Source organism: Cebus imitator, unplaced genomic scaffold (genome assembly GCF_001604975.1).
Source record: "Cebus imitator isolate Cc_AM_T3 unplaced genomic scaffold, Cebus_imitator-1.0 Scaffold595, whole genome shotgun sequence".
Lineage (NCBI taxonomy): Eukaryota > Metazoa > Chordata > Mammalia > Primates > Cebidae > Cebus > Cebus imitator.
Window position 1 is genome coordinate 140,138 of NW_016107910.1, and position 14,717 is coordinate 154,854.

The following is a 14,717-nucleotide window of genomic DNA, read 5'->3' on the forward strand; positions in this document are numbered from 1 at the left end:
GGAAAGCACTGTGGCAATTCCTCAATCATCTAGAAACCAAACTACCATTCGACTCAGCAATCTCATTACTGGGTATATAACCAAAGGAATATAAATCATTCTACCATAAAAACACATGCACACAAATGTTCATTGCAGCACTATTCACAATAGCAAAGACATGGTATCAACCTAAATGCCCATCAATGACAGATTGGAAAAATAAAATATGGTACATATGTACCATAGAATACTATGCAGCCACAAAAAATAATGAGATAATGTCTTTTGCAGAATCATGGATGAAGCTGGAGGCCATTAGTCTTAGCAAACTAATGAAGGAACAGAAAATCAAACACTGCACTTTCTTACCGATAAATGGGAGCTAAATGATAAGAACACATGAACACAAAAAGGGGAACAACAGACACTGAGGCCTACTTGAGGCTAGAGACTGGGTGTGGGGAGAAGATCAGGAAAAGTAACTAATGGGTACTAGATTTAAAACCTGGGAGACAAAACAATCTGCAGAGCAAACTCCAACGACACATATAAAATAAACCTGCACATTTACCTCTGAAGGTTTTTAAAAGTTTTTCCTTTTTTTTTAAGAAGTGGTTTCCTCTTGGTCATTTATTCATTCAACAAATATTTACTGATAATGTACTGTGTGAGGGAAGTATAAACCTGAATAAGACACGCTTCTAAGGAGCTTGTGATTTAAAAAGGGAAAGGTACAGAACTAACTATAACCCATAGCAATATGACCTCACTGCCCTAAGACTAGTATCAGCATAGCACTCTGGTAGTTCAGAGGAGGGAGGGTTTTCCTGACTGGGAAAAATCAGATAAGATTTTAGGAAGTAGTTGGGCATTTAAGCCAGGTCTGAATTTTCTCTCATTTATAATGACAGTGTGCAGATAATCTCAGATGAGCTCTCACTAAGATAAATGATCCTGTCATTTTGTCTTACACATTATACAAGATGTTGCTATAAAGCAATGGGACTGATTCCTTATGTGGCTGTAAACTGGCTCTGATGACAGTTCCAAAAGAGAAGCTCTTGCATCATTCAAAGCAAAGGCAGTAGAATTAGAATAAAATGTGTAGCCTCTCAAGTGATTACTTTGAAGGGAACACCACTTATTTAATTGTGCAGTCTGAATATGGTATAATAAGTGACACCTCATTTTCAGATAAGTATTACTTTTACTTAGTAAGGGTATTGCCCCTTATTTGGTCATATACCAAGATCTGAGAGGGCATACAATGATAGCATCCTAGGCCTGTAATGTATTCTTCTTTATCCAATCACCTTAAAGAAAAAGGTGGAGGGCATTGTGAGTTAAGCAGCTATGACAAAGAGCCTTTTAAACTCCTGAGAACTTTCTGAATAAGATAAACCTCCTGTGTCCCAAAGAAACAGGTGGCCAATAAAATAACACAGTGAGACTGCATAACTATAAATGTGAGAATATAAGATCAAGAATTTTAAGTGAGCTACACCTCCTTCTTAGACTGAATTAGTTTAAACTACAGAAATAAAATAGTTTTACAAAGATTGTATGACTAAGCCAAATGTCACAATTAAGTCATATTTTACAGATTGAAATAAAATATCTTAGAAATAAAGGCAAAGATGTGAACCTTTAAAATGCCTAATAAAAATGACTTTGGGAGCATATAGAATGACATGTAATGGAAAAGACTTCCTTTTAATCAACAATAAAGTATATTTTTAAATAAGTTAATTATTCTTTCTGGAATATTTTAAAAATTGTGATTAAAACACAATATAAAATTTACCCTCTTAGGCTAGGTGCTGTGGCTCACACCTGCAATCCCAGGACGTTGGGATGGGCAAGGTGGAAGAATCACTTGAGACCAGGAGTTTCAGACAAGCCCTGCCAAAATAGTGAGATCCCACCTCTAAAATAATAATAATAATAATAATAATAACAATAAATAAAAATTAGTTGAGCATGGTGGTGTGCACCTCTAGTCCCAGTTACTTAGAAGGCTGAAGCTGAAGGAATATTTGAGCCCAAGAAGTTGAGGATCCAGTGAGTCATGGTCACATCACTGTACTCCAGTCTGTGTAAGAGACCTTGTCTCAAAAAGAAAATTTCCCTCTTAATCATTTTCAAGTGTGCAGTTCACTGGTCTTAACTATATTCACATTTTTACGTAACAGATCTCTAGAACTTTTTCATCTTGCAAAACTGAAACTGTATATCCATCAAACAAATCTCAATTTCCCATTCCCTTCAGCTCCTGGCAGCCACTATTCTACTTTGTATTTCCACAATTTTGACTACTCGACTTACCTCATATAAGTGGAATCCAAGTATTTGTCTTTTTGTGACTGGCTTATTTCACTCAGCATAATGTCAGCAAGTGTTACCCATGTTGTATCATGTGATAGAATTTTTTTCCAATTTAAAGCTCAATAATATTAAATTGCATATGTATACCACATTTTCTTTATCCATTCATCTGTCAATGAACACTTGGGTTGTCTCTATCTCTTGACTATTGTGAATAACAATGCAATGAACATGAGTGTACAAATACTTATTTGAAAACCTGCTATCAAATCTTTTTGATATACACACAATACTGGAATTGGTAGATCATATGGTGATTCCATTTTTAGTTTATTGAGAAACTCCCATTCATTTTTCCATAGTGACTGCTCTATTTTACATTCCCACCACCACTGCACAAAGGTTCCAATTTCTCCCACATACGGTTTTCTTTTTTTGATGGTGGTCATCCTAGTGGTTGTAAGGTGGTATATTCTGCGGTTTTTATTTGCATTTCTCTAATGATCAGTGATGTTAAGCATTTTTTCCTATGCTTGTTGGATATTTGTACACATTACTTGGAGAAATGTCTATTTAGATTCTTTGCCCATTTTAAAATCAGGTTATTTGTTTTTATGTTGTTGAGTTGTAAATGTTATTCATATATTCTGAATACTAACCCTATAACAGATATATTATTTGCAAATATTTTATCCTATAAATGATTTCTTTTTTATTTCAATAGGTTTTTGGGGAACAGGTGATGTCTAGTCACATGAATAAGTTCTTTAGTGGTGATTTCTGAGATTTTGGTGCAGCCATCAACCGAACAATGTTCACTCTACCGAATGTGTAGTTTTTTATCCCTAACCCTACTCCCACCCATCACCCAAAGTTTTCAAAGTCCATTGTATTATTCTTATGCCTTTTCATCATCATAGCTTAGCTCCCACTTATGAGTGAGAACATATGATGTTTGGTTTTCCATTTCTGAGTTATTTCACTTATAATTAAATAGTCTCCAATTCCATCAAGGTGGTTGCAAATGCCATTATTCCATTCCTTTTTATGGCTGGGTAGTATTCCATGATATATATACATACCACATTTTCTTTATCCACTTGTTGATTAAGGAGTATTTGGGCTGGTTCCATATTTTTGCAATTACTAATTGTGTTTTTATAAACATGCATGTGCAAGTATCTTTTTCATGTAATGACCTCTTTTCCTCTGGGTAGATATGCAGGAGTGAGGTTGCTGGATCAAATGGTAGATGTACTTTTAGTTCTTTAAGGACTCTCCGCACTGTTTTCCATAGTGGTTATATACTACTTTACATTACTACCAGCAGTGTAAAAGTGTTCTCTTTTCACCACATCCACACAGACATCTATTCTTTTTTGACTTTTTGATCATGGTCATTCTTGCAGGGGTAAGGTGGTATTGCATTATGGCTTTGATTTGCATTTCCCTGATCACTAGTGATGTTGAGCATTTTTTCATGTTTGTTGGCCATTTCTATATCTTCTTTTGATAATTGTCTATTCAAGTTCTTAGACCAGTTTTTCATATGATTGTTTGTTTTCTTCTTGCTGATTTGTTTGTGTTTCTTGTAGATTCTGGATATTATTCTTTGCCAGATGTATAGATGGTGAATATTTTCTCCTACTCTGTAGGTTGTCTGTTTTCTCTGTTATATCTTGTGCTGTGCATAAGCTTTTAAGTTTAATTAAGTTCCACCTATTTAACTTTGTTTCTGTGGCATTTACTTTTGGGTTCTTGATAATGAAATATTTGCCTAAGCCAATGTCTGTAAGGGTTTTTCCAATGTTATCTTGTAGAATTTTATGGCTTCAGATCTTAGGTTTTAGTCTTTGATCCACGTTTAGTTGATTTTTATATAAGGTGAGAGATGAGGATCTAGTTTTATTCTTCTACATGTGACTTGCCAATTATTCCTGCACCTTTTGTTGTATACTACTTTACATTGCCACCAGTAGTGTAAAAGTGTTCTCTTTTCACCACATCCACACAGACATCTATTCTTTTTTGACTTTTTGATCATGGCCATTCTTGCAGGAGTAAGGTGGTATTGCATTATGGTTTTGATATTGTTTGGCTCTGTGTACCCACCCAAGTCTTCTCTTGATTTGTACTCCCGTAATTCCTACATGTTGTGGGGCAGACCTGGTGAAAGACAATTGAATCATTGGGGCCGTTACTACCATACTGTTCTGGTGGTACTGAAAAAGTTTTACAAGATCTGATGGTTTGATAAGGAGAAACCTATTTTACTTGGCTCTCATTCTCTTTCTTGCTGCCATCATGTAAGAAGTGCCTTTTGCCTTCCACCATTATTGTGAGGCCTCCCTAGCCATGTGGAACTGTAAGCCCATTAAACCTCTTTCTTTTGTAAATTGCCCAGTCTGGAGTATGTCTTTATCAGCAGCATGAAAACAGACTAATAAAATAAATTGGTACCAGTAGAGTAGGCCACTGCTAAAAGGATACCAAAAAATGTGAAACCGACTTTGGAACTGGGTAATAGGCAGGGGTTGAAGCAGTTTGGAGGGCTTAGAAGAAGACAGGAAAATGTGAGAAAGTTTGGCACTCCCTAGGGACTTGTTAAATGGCTTTGACCAAAATGCTGATAATGATATGGGCAATGAAATCCAGGCTGAGGTGGTCTCAGAAGGAGATGAGGAACTTAGGAACTGGAGCAAAGATGACTCTTGTTATGTTTTAGCAAAGACATAGCAGGCAGCATTTTGCCCCTTCCCTAAAGATTTATGTAGCTTTGAACTTGAGAGAGATAATTTAGGGTATTTGGCCAAAGAAATTTGTAAGCAGCAAAGCATTCAAGATGTGACTTGGGTGCTGTTAAAGGCATTCAGTTGTATAAGGAAATCAGAGCATAAAAGTTTGAAAAATTTGCAGCCTGACAATGTGACAGAAAAGAAAATCCCAGTTTCTGAGGTAAAATTCAAGCTGGCTGTAGAAATTTGTATAAGTAATGAGGAGTCAAATGTTAATCCCCCAGACAATAGGGAAAATATCTCTAGGGCAGGGCAGATGTCTTCACAGGCTTGGAGACTTAGAAGGAAAAAATGGTTTCTTGGGTCAGGCTCAGGATTCCCAAGCCACGTGCAGCCTGGGTACTTGGTGCCCTGGATCCAAGCCCATCTAGCCATGGCTGAAAGGGGCCAATGTAGAGCTTAGGCCATGGCATCGGAAGGTGCAAGCCTCTAACCTTGGCAACTTCCATGTGGCATTGAGCCTGCAAGTGCACAGAAATCAGAAATTAAGGTTTGGGAGCCTCCCCCTAGATTTCACAAGATGTATGGAAATGCATGGGTGCCCAGGCAGAAGTTTGCTGCAGGGGTTGGGCCCTCATAGAGAACCTCTGCTAACACAGTGTGGAAGCGGAAATGTGGGGTCAGAGCCCCCACACAAAGTACTTCCTGGGGTACCACCTGGTAGAGCTTTGAGAAGAGGACTACCATCCTCCAGACCCCAGAATGACAGAACTAGTGACAGCTTGCACTGTGCATCTGGAAAAGCCACACTCAATGCCAGCCTGTTAAAGCAGCCAGGAGAACAATCCAGGGAAGCTGTTCTCTGCAAAGACACAGGGGCAGAGTTGTCCAAGACCATGGAAACCCACCTCTTATATCAATGTGACCTAAATGTGATACATGGAGTCAAAGGAGATCATTTTGGAGCTTTAAGATTTTACCAAATCAGTACCTCTCTTATACACCAACAGCCATCAAGCAGAGAATTAAATCAAGAACTCAACCCCTTTTATAATAACTGCAGAAAAAATTAAATATTTAGGAATATACTTAACAAAGGAGGTGAAAGACCTCTACAAGAAAAACTACAAAACACTGCTGAAAGAAATCGTACATGACACAAAAAAATGGAAACATATCCCATGCTCATGGATGGGTAGAATCAGTGTTGTGATAATTACCACACTTAATGCAATTTCTATCAAAATATCACCATCATTCTTCACAGAACTAGAAAAATAATCATAAATTACATATGGAACCAAAAATGAGCCCTCATAACAAAAGCAAGAGTAAGCAAAAGGAACAAATTTGCAGGCATCGTATTACCAGATATCAAAGTATACTCTAAGACCATAGTAACCAAAACAGCATGGTACTGGTATAAAACGCAGCATATAGATCAATGGAACATTGATCAACTTCCTTTTACAGATTTGGATGCCCTTCATTTTTTTCTCTTGTCTGATTGCTCTGGCTAAGACTTGAAGTGCTATGTTGAATAGAAGTGGAGAAAATTGGCATCCTTGTCTTGTTGCAGTTTTCAGGGAGAATGCTTTCACATTTCCCCATTCAGTATAACATCAGCTGTGGATTTGTCATGGATGGCTTTTATTACCCTAAGGTATGTCCCTTCTATGCCGATTTTGTTGAGAGTTTTAATCGTAAAGGGATGCTGGATTTTGTCAAATGTTTTTTCTCTATTGAAATAATCATGTGATTTTTGTTTTTAATTCTGTTTATGTGGTTTATCACACTTATTGACTTATTTATTTAAACCATCCCTGCATACCTGGTGTGAAATCTACTTGGTCATGATGAATTATCTTTTCAATATGCTGTTTGATTCAGTTTGCTAGTATTTTGTTGACGATTTTTGAATCTATGTTCATTATGGATATTGGTCTGTAGTTTTCTTTTTTATGTTCTTTCCTGGTTTTAGCATTAGGGTGATACGTGTCTTTACAGAATGATTTAGGGAGGATTCCTTCCTTCTCATCTTTTTCATTCTGTTAATTCTTTTTTTTTTTATGTACAGAAATTTTAAAGTTTGATGTAGTCTCATTTGTTTATTTTTGCTTTTGTTGTCTGGGCATTTGGTGTCATACCCAGCAAATTATTGCCAAATCCAATGTCATGAAGTTTTCCTCCTTTTTGTCTAAGAGTCTTATAGTTTTGGATCTTATGTTTACGTCTTTAATCCATTTTGAGTTAGTTTTTGTATGTGGTATAAGTAAAGGGCTCAATTTCATTCCTTTCATGTGTATGTATCATTTTCTTAATACCATTTGTTCAAGAGACTGTCTTTTCCTCATTGTGTGAATCCTAGCACCTCTGTCAAAGATGAATTGATCATATATGAGAGAGTTTATATTTTGAAATCAGGAAGAGTGAGACCTCCAAGTTGGTTATTTTTCAAAATTATTTTGGCAAATCGGGGCCCCCTGAGATTCTATATACATTTTAGATTTTTTAATTTATATAAAAAATGTTAGCCGGGCGCTCACGCCTGTAATCCCAGCACTTTGGGAGGCTGAGGCGGGTGGAACACGAGGTCAAGAGATCGAGACCATCCTGGTCAACATGGTGAAACCCCATCTCTACTAAAAAAATACAAAAAATTAGCTGGGCATGGTGGCGCGTGCCTGTAGTCCCGGCTGAGGCAGGAGAATTGCCTGAACCCAGGAGGTGGAGGTTGCGGTGAGCCAAGATCGTGCCATTGCACTCCAGCCTGGGTAACAAGAGCGAAACTCCGTCTCAAAAAAAAAAAAAATGTTGTTGAGATTTTGATAGGGATTGCATTGAATATGTAGACCATTTTTGGTAGTAGAGGCAGAAATATTAAAGTTATTTATATTACTTAGTAATAAATAGATAATTTACATTGTTGGTAAAATGAAATACTGTTATACACGTTATTCATTTTGCAGATTGTTTTAGTCTGTTTTCTGTTGCTATACCAGAATGCCTGAGTGTATGTAATTTCTAAGTAAAATAGGTTTATTTCTTACAGTTCTTGAGACTGGGAAGTTCAAGAGTGGGGCACAGGCATCTGACAAGGATTATCCCATGGCAGAAGGGGAGGCTAGAGGGAATGAGAGCATGTGAGAGTCAGAGAGAAAATGAGGGCCAGAATTCCACCATAACTAATCTACTCCCTTAAGTAATCTATTTATTCGGGTGAAGCCCTTATGACTTAATCACCTCTTAAAGCACTTCCCCAATACCACTACATTAGCAAGTAATATCAACATGAGATTTGGCAGGAACATTCAAACTATAACACGGATACATAGTTTGAAAGGAAAGAGGTAGATTTGACTGCATTTTAGGCAGTGAGAAATAAATATGGTATACTACTTTTTCAGAGAACTAGATCACAGTACTCCAATATTCTCTCTTTCCAGTTTTTAGGCCACAGGGAATTATTAATTATTCTACTCTGTATCTTCATAAAGAATATAAGAAAGCAACATATACATATATAAGTCAGAAGATAGTATCCATAAATAGGCTAGCTTTCAGTCTATTTGTGGGAACTATCATAAGATCCCTTTTATACTAACCACCAGTGACTCAAGTAATATCATCTCAGGGGACTATCGCCTGTGTTAGAAATGATCCTATTGAGTATCTGATGCTTGATCTGATATAGAGACAAAGCAGAGGCTGAATAAATACAACTTGATATCTTATTAAGGTACTTATTTGATTTCATATTTCTTAAATGCATAAAATAAGAACACCCAGAGGTTACAGTACTCACTCAAGATCATGTTGAGAATGGAAAGCCCTGCTTTGAATACAATTTGAAGTTCCTACACTTCTCAAACAGCAGCCATTAATCCCTTAGAGAAACCAATCAGGACATAGGCATAGGCAAGGACTTTGTGACTAAAACACTAAAAGCATTGACAAGAAAAGCCAAAATAGGCAAATGGGATCTAATTAAACTCTAGAGCTTCCGCACAGCAAAACAATCACTAGAGTGAACCAGCAACTAACAGAATGGGGAAAAAACATTTTCAATCTACCCATCAGACAAAGGGCTAATACCCAGGATCTACAAAGAACTGAAACCGATTTACAAGAAAAAAACAAACAAGCCCATTCAAAAGTGGGTGAGGGATATGAACAGACACTTTACAAAAGAAGACATATATGAGGCCAACAAACGAAAAAATCTTCATCATCACTGGTCATTAGAGAAATGCAAATCAAAACAGCATCAAGATAGCATTGCATGCCAATTAGAATGGTGATCATTGAAAAATCTGGAGACAACAGGTGCTGGAGAGGATGTGGAGAAATAGGAACATTTTTACACTGTTGGTGGGAGTGTAAATTAGTTCAACCATTTTGGAAAACAGTGTGGTGATTTCTCAAGGACCTAGAAATAGAAATTCCATTTGACCCAGCAATCCATTACCAGATATATATCAAAAGGATTATAAATCATTCTATTATAAAGAGACATACACATGTATGTTCATTGTGGCACTGTTTACAATAGCAAAGACTTGAAACCAACCCAAATGTCCATCGATGATAGACTGGACAAGGAAAACGTGGCACATATACACCATGGAATACTATGCAGCCATAAAAAATGATGAGTTCGTATCCTTTGTAGGGACACGGATGAATCTGTAAACCATCCTTCTCAGCAAACTGACACAAGAAAAGAAAATCAAACACCACATGTTCTCAGTCACAGGCAGGTGTTCAACAATGAGAACGCATGGACAAAGGGAGGGGGGCATCACACACTGGGGTCTGTTGGAGGGATCTAGGGGAGGCACAACGGGGGTAAGGAGTTGGGGAGGGATAACATTGGGGAGAAATGCCAGATATAGATGACAGGGATGGAGGCAGCAAACCACTTTGCCATGTTTGTACCTATGTATGAAACAATCCTGCATGTTCTGCACATGTACTCCAGAACCTAAAGTGCAATAAAATATACTTTTTAAAAAAAGAAAATATCTTTTCTGACTATAATAAAATATTTTCTGTACGAAGTGCCCACTAGAAAGATTTCTTGAAGATGCTGAGGCTGAATCTACTTGATATCAAAATAATCAATCGATTGTCAGTAAAGTGAAAAGAATCTGTAAAACTTGTTGCCTGTATGACTTAATTGATCTATCAGCTTAGGCAAAGTAGCCAATCTGATAGAACCATGTACCTGCCACCTTTAAAAGGGGCAGAAAGATGATGGTGAGTGATTGATCACTGTTCCATCTTTGGAAGCCTAAAGTATTAAATCCCATTCACCTCAAGTATTGAGCAAGGTTCAATTTGTGAAATAAAAGGGATCATTCTACTCTTCTCTAAAATCAGTTTTCCTAACTGTGTTCACTACATGAGAACACCACAGCAATAAAGGTGCATTCACACTTCTTCTGGAGAGCTCATAAACATTTAAAGGTTCTTTCTAAAACCGCCTATGGGTTTTCACTTCAAGGGTTTGTAAAATTACTACTTGCACTTGAGGTAGGTGTGAAAGTCAGACACATTTTCAGAATGTGCCTGACCTCTAGTGCAAAGTCAGTCCCACTTACTGAGAACTTAGAAAATGCATTTACTTTGAAAATAAGGTTAAGATATGAGTGGGGTCTAAAGCCTTAGAGAATGTCCACACAAGGCAATTCCACATGCCTAGACTTCTGATGCTGGCGTTTGAACTAATAATCTACTGCTAAGGTAGTTGGAAAACACAACCACCCATCACAGCCCTAGCTCTCTCATTGCTGACCACTCTCTTTGTGAAGAGAACTTGTGGCTCTATATTTATTTCTGTTCTCTCATGATGACTATATGGTTTATAAAGTTTGTATTAATGTGCTAAACTGCAAAACTTGATTTGTATTTCCATTTGCTGCAACTCACCTCAATTACTCTGTGGCTCAGTTTGCTTTTATTGTCATTGCTTGCACCTACTCTGGCTTTATCCTCTTGCTTATTTAACTACTAATTTCATTGTCAACCTGGAATGTATGCAATAGTCTGTATAAGAAATGTGAGTTTCATCAATCCATTTTATTGCTCTTCAACCTTATATGCATTTGAGAGATGCAGCAACTGAAGTTTATAAAATTTCTTGGGGTTTAGGAACTCACTGAAAATTCTATCTATTGATTGATCATTTTCTTGGCTTCCCTTTTTATCTCCCACCTTCAACAAATACTGTCTTCTACAACTAGTGTCTCCAACAGATCCATTACCTTGTTTATCAAATTCAAGCTGGCTGCTGTCGTTATGACACTATTCTATGATGTATAGTAGAGCTTCTCAACTGTAGGAATGGGTTTCAGATGCGCTGAGCTATTGATTTTTCCTCAGTACATGGAGTGGACAATTAGGGCCTGGAGCAACTATCTCTGATTCTTCCCAGCAGCCTCATCTGTTTACTCCAGTGCGCTGTACAGAGTATTATTTTCTATATATATCATGATGTGGAAAACCTTACCAAGCACTGCCTACAGCAAATAAATTGTCAGAAATGAGAAGATTGCTCTCAGAGATTTGCACTCTCAGTAACCTGCTCAGTCAATTCAACCAGAATAATACTTGAGGAAGTCAATACTGTTGTGGAAATTCGAGCCAAGAAGAACAGAGAGACCAAGAGATGCACGAAAATCTCTTTCTTGGAGCTTTGGCTGAGGGAGCCCTCACTGCCCATAACGGTCTCCAGCCCCACACAAAGGAAAATTCCTTGCTTATATAAGTTTTTGTGTGAGAAGATAAAGCAGGAGAAAAAAAACAGGTTTAAACAAAAACAGTTACTCGTTGACTTGTGACAAGTTTACAACCTTGAGAATACATACACTTTCTATGTGATTATTTTGCTCCCACGAATGGCAGCTGGGGAAGAGAAGGCTTTTTTACAGAAATATGCTTGTGAGCTGCAGGCACAAAGATATGCTTGGGTGCCTTATCTAGGAAGGAGTAGGCTATGCTGTGTCTGCTTTAGCTAACTGCAGGCAATTTAGGCTGGGGTGGTTTACTTGCTCCTCTGCTCTTTATAACTATTTTTGTGGCCTAGTCTTAAGCTTATATTTTAAATTATTCTAAATTTCATTTCTAATTTTCATTGTCTATTCCAAATTTCATTTTTCCTCCTCAAATACTCGTCCTTTATAGGCAGAGGTTGGAGCCACTGCTATGTAGAATAACAAAGGATCTAGGCAAAAACCTGTGTCATAACTTTTCATTTCCAGGAGCATATTAAGAAGCTGAATTAGCCTACATGTCAGACAACCTATGGGAAGGCATGCAAGGTATGTAAGAGCTTTGAAACATGTCTTTCTCTCCCTATTACATATGATATAAAACAGCCTAAGACTGTGAGAGGTATATTGACTTATCTTTTTGTTTGTTTTAGTATATATTCTTTAATTTTGTGTATACATAGTAGGTGTATACATTTATATGTGAGATATTGGGCACACTGACTTGCATTAAGTTGTTTCTCTGTGACTCCAGCAAGTCCATGACTTCAAACTATGTTAGATTTAAGGAGGTATAAATTTGCCACAACTTGTCTACCTCTTTTTTAAACTACCAGCAATTTGTAAAGCATCTTCTCTATGCAGCCTGATGCTATGCAAAGTAAATACATAAATAATACATAATCTCTCTCTTTAGGGTACTTTTGATTAGGTCGGAAAATAAAGATGAAATCAGCAACAGTTATAATAAGAGAAATAACATGGAAAAGGGTCACGAAGACCCAAAGGAATTAAGAGAGGCTTCTTGGAAAAGATAGTGATTAAGACAAACTTTGAAAGATTAACAGAATTCTAATTGGAGAGATAGAAAGTAAAGGTAATGGTGCTTTCTAAGAGAAGGAATGACACAGGCAAATAAAAGCATAAGCAACATTAATAAATTAATTTTAGCTAAATAGAAACTTCATGTTAGAAAGAAGTAGGAGGCAAGACTGTACTAACTTTATATGGAAAACATTTCATATGATAAAATACCATATAAATTAGCAAACGAAGTGACCATTTACTGTGATATTTAATTTCACGGGAGTTTTTCTTTCTTTCCCTTTGCTACCTACTTTACTTGCAGCAATGTAATGACCCTCAGATGAACATTCACTCAGCTGGCAAACTTTGTGAATCCAGCCTTTAACAGATTACCTTCCACCTCCACCTCTGCGCCAAGAACTGCACTGTTTGGGAGCTTCAATTCAATTAGCTGGTTAACATCAGCGGTCAACATTCTTAGTGGCAATACTAAAGTTTTAATGATATGAAGTCTTTAGCAGGAATTAGTCAAAATACATGACAGAATAAGCTATTGGTGGACAAAGAGAAAGAGAATCTTCTAGAATTAGTAAGAGAGAACCAAAAATAGGTTTTCAAATTTCTTGATTTTGCCATAATTAGCTCAAATTAATATGGGTAAATGTTATGAAGACCCATAAAGTTCAATGTGTTATTTTATCAATTAGTTGTTTTTTTTAAGTTTTAAATGAACCCTCTAAATAGAACATTAATGTTATAAGTGAGTTTTAAGATCATCCAGTCCAGTAATTACCAAATGTTGGTAATCTGTCCTGGTCTGAGAATTTTCTCCAAAAATATAAGGATATATTGAATTGTTCATAAAGCCAAATTTAATTAATTGCAATAACTATTTTTTCTATAGTTATACATTTTTAAATTATCTGTTAAAATATATTTATGTACTAAATTAATAATAATGGTAGTAATATCAATAACATAAATGAAATATTCACTATGTGTCAGGAGCTATTCTAAACACTTTACGTATATTAGCTCATTTAATCCTCACAACAATTCTGTCAGGTAAGTACCCTTTTATTTTCAGTTAATAGATGATGGCAATAGTAGATAGCAAGATATTTTTTAAAGTAAATTTTAAAGTATCATTATTGTTAAGATAAAAATTAGGCAACTCCATATTGTTCCCTACCTTTTCATCAGGTCTGAAAAAGACTAATATAGAGAAAACCAATGATTTTAATGTTGAGGAAACTGAAGCCCAGAAAGAGGAAGGAAATTGTCCAAGAACACATAGCTAACCAATAGCAAATGCTAGAAGTAGGACTCAAACTTTCTTTCCTCTAGACTAGCTCTTTCTCCTGATACCCAATGCTGCCTTGCAAGTAAACTTATCAACTTTGTTCATAAGCATGTTTAAAATGTTAACATTTGACTTTTTTCTACTGCACAGCTCTGAGATGCTTGTCTCTTCCTCTTAAAACAGTTAATTTAAAACCAGGCCTGTAAGCAAAATGTCATAATGAAACCCTTTGGACTCTCAGTCAATTGTCATCTCCCTATGGGTGTATTAAGAACCTCTCATTCTTTTGGCTTCCTTAGCACACACAGCTGCTCAGTTTGTATTTCTAATCATGTTTTCACCCAAAGTGTATGCCTGTCATCACTCAGGTTGTGAAAACACTCTGTTCTTGAACCAAAATAGCTCATTTACCTTTGGAATTCCCTACTACAAAAAGGACTCTTTCTGGGGTCTGACCTTTAGAAAACTGTGTAGAACATATATTTTTAGTTCAACTTCTGCCTGAGTCTGGTAAGCTGAGGCACTTATTTGAGAGTTCTCTGTCTTTGGCTTTTTTTTTTTTTTTTTTTTTTT